Source organism: Callithrix jacchus, chromosome 2, assembly GCF_049354715.1.
Source record: "Callithrix jacchus isolate 240 chromosome 2, calJac240_pri, whole genome shotgun sequence".
In the NCBI taxonomy this organism is placed as follows: Eukaryota; Metazoa; Chordata; class Mammalia; order Primates; family Cebidae; genus Callithrix; species Callithrix jacchus.
This window is the reverse complement of record NC_133503.1, coordinates 184,498,285-184,501,434: the sequence shown is the minus strand read 5'-3', so window position 1 is coordinate 184,501,434 and position 3,150 is coordinate 184,498,285. Positions and strand designations below refer to the sequence as shown.

The 3,150-nt window shown below is 36.2% G+C and overlaps 1 pseudogene; it reads right to left on the bottom strand.

Annotated features, from left to right (window-relative positions):
* Positions 1-668: 668 nt before the first annotated feature.
* On the bottom strand, positions 669-1,927 carry LOC100398911 (serum response factor-binding protein 1 pseudogene; annotated as a pseudogene).
* Between the last annotated feature and the right edge of the window lie 1,223 nt (positions 1,928-3,150).

Below are 3,150 nucleotides of genomic sequence, written 5' to 3'. Positions count from 1 at the left end.
GCAACTATTTTAGAATCTAAAAGTACATGATCACGAGTACTTAAAACTATAATGATTAGTATTCATGTAATTATCTGTACATCCATAATGTAATTTACTATTTTAGTTTGCTAACAAGAATGATTTTTAACAAGGATGATCTGGTTTAAATAGCTATGATTTCCTATGTTTCCATTATTATTTTAAACGTATGTTGACCTTTATTTTTAAGGAAACAGAGCTGAAGCAGCGAAGCACACTTCATGATAAACACTAAAGAGAAAATATGAGACCACTATAGTCCCCAAATTACTTCATAGGGGAAACTGGAGGATATTATTAAAAATCAGTTTAAGTGCATATTAGATTTGTGAAAAGCTTAGGTAAACATAACTTGAATTTACTTTAAAAAAATAAATACAAAACATTCTATAATTCCCCTAAGATACTTATTCAAATAAAAGTTTAAGTAATAGCCACATGACGTGGGGTGAGGAAGAGGGACATGGTGGTGCACGCACCTGTAGTCCCAGCCCTTTGGAAGGCAGGGGTGGGAGGATAACTTGAGCCCAGGAGTTGGAGGCTGCAGTGAGCATGGTTGCACTATTGTACTCTAGCCTGGGCAACAGAGTGAGATCCTGTATTAAAAAAAAAAATTAGATGGAAAAGTTTACAGAAAGAGGCACTAATTATTCATCAAAGATAATTTTTTTCTCTTGAAACACAGCAATGTTAGATTGCTGTTCTTTTTGCCTTCTGCTTGCTTCACAAGAAGGATGAAGAGGAAGCTGCAACTGCTGTTTTGAATTTTCAGGTCTTCTTTGTAGCTTCTTATTAAACTTATTCTTGATCTGAGTTTCATTCTGTGGAAAATACAGGGATGTGGTTTTTGGAACCTGTTCTTCATCATTTCTCCTAGAGCTTTTAGATACTAAGAGAACACTGATTCTAACTTTCTCATTTTTGTCCTTGGCTTGGTTTTGTCATTTCTTGTAACCCATGAGTTTCACCTGTATCTTTTTTTAAGTAACATTTTTTTTAGTCTTTTTTGTTCCTTAACTGAAGAATGACTACTTTCCTTCTTTCATGTCCATCTGTGTTTCCCAGTGAAGAAGTCATCACCATTATCACTATCTTCATACAGGGAAGACTGTTTGAAAAACTTTTCTTTTGTGCTATCATCATCAAAATACTCCTCCTCTTCACATAATTCTTCTCTGCCATCACTGTTACCACAGAGTGAGTCTTCAGAGCCTTTGTTTGTTTGTCTTACTTAGTGTTTTCAGTTTTGGGTCAGCAAGTGTCTTCTGGGACTCAATGGAAACTACAGAATCCTTTTTTGAAGATACTGATGGAGAATTTGGAATACTCACTGCTTTAGGTCGTGTTCCATCCTAGCTACTTTTTCCTTTGAATTATATGTTGGTTTCTTTGTCAGTGTTTTGGCTCACTTTTTGCTCACTGATAATAGTTCCTTCATGCTGTAAATTACTTCCATTATCATTTGGATGCAAAGTATTCTTAGAATGATTGTCCTCTGAAGCATTATTTGATGACTCAACTTCAGCAACATTTTGTCTTGCATCTTTAAAGGCTTGAACAGCAGCTTTTAACACATCTATCTTTCTCTTCAGAAGAGGATGTGCTGCTAGTCTAGCAATTGCTCTTTCAGTTGCAGTAGAATCTGGCTTTTGGCAGATTTTTTCGAAGTTGTTATAATCACCAAGAGCAGATCGGGTTTCAGTTCCTTAGTGGCATGGATTTCCTCAAGCAATCCTTGCGCCCGCCTTTGGTTTTTTAACAGTGCATCTTCAGTACCCTTTTTGGACTTCAGTCTGCCAACTCTCCTGACAGCTTTTCAGATAACCAAAACTCAAATTCTCTTCTTTTTTTTTTTTCTCATCTTCACCACCTCCTTATTGAGGTTCAGAGTTCCCAGCTGACACATCTTAGAGGGAGGAATATCAGGTAAAATATACTCTTACCACAAATATATCCAAATTGTGAATGCTTAAATTGTGCTTTACAGAACATAAGAATGTAAAAGCTTCACAGGAAAAATATTAATACTGTTTACAGGGTTCCAATATGTGAATAATATTTACATTACAGTTTCATATGAACCTTTTACTTCTATTCAGTATGCCATCATGTCACTGCAGAGCTGTGAAAAGGAGAGCTCTCCTAGTTATGAATAAAGAAACATGTTTTACTGGAAGCTAAGTGGAAGGTTGAGCATGTGGAAATATCTGGGCATTCAGTGAAGACATAGTTTGCATCTCCCCAGTCCACATAGCAAAGTGAATGTGGTTTGTGTCCATTTATGCAGGATACTCTAGAAAACCAAACTAAAGCAATGTTAGTATGCATTTTTAAAAGAAAACTAAAGGAAAATAACACATATGCTTTATTATGTATTAAAGCAACAATTTCATTCTGTTTTAGTGGAAGCTGTTGTTTATTATCGAATTATTTTCTTGGGCAGGAAGATTTAGGGTTTTTCCATATGGGTTGTGTCTATGTTTCCCATGAGAAAAGTTGAAGACAAATCTTACCATTCTGTCCAAAGTCAATTGAATCAATATGTGTGCCTTGAATCTAAGGAGCTGCTAACCTACTGGCTGGATGTTGTGAGGCTTGCCAATAGAGTTCTGCATGACAGGAACAATGGTTTTAAGTGGACTAATCAGAGCTATTAATGCAAAAGCAGTGAAGGCAGGAGCTTTCTATAGGAAGGGCTGTATCATTTTGCTAATAACAATGCCCGACACAGACTAGTGATTTCTTGAAATACAGCATATTCTGGGTGATTGAGATGTAAAATAGAGGAGAAAGAGAACAGCATGTAGCAGCAATAGATGCCGAAAGATGAATTAAGATGATGCATTAAGCTTAAAACCTGAGGGAGAGAAAGCTGTATATAAGTTGAAGGGTTTGAGTAAAAAGATTACAGGAATTAGGTAAGTGAGGACTATAGAGAATAGAGATAATTTAGAGTGAGGTGACAAGTGCTCTAGAGCAACAGAGACTGGGAGTAACCACCACATGGTGACGGGCAGTAGCTTAGGAAGAATGCTTCTAACATGCAGATTATCTACTTACAAAAGGCCATTACTTCTGTTGAGCAAGAATAGAGCTAAGTGAAAAGAAAGGAAATTGAAAAATAGACAA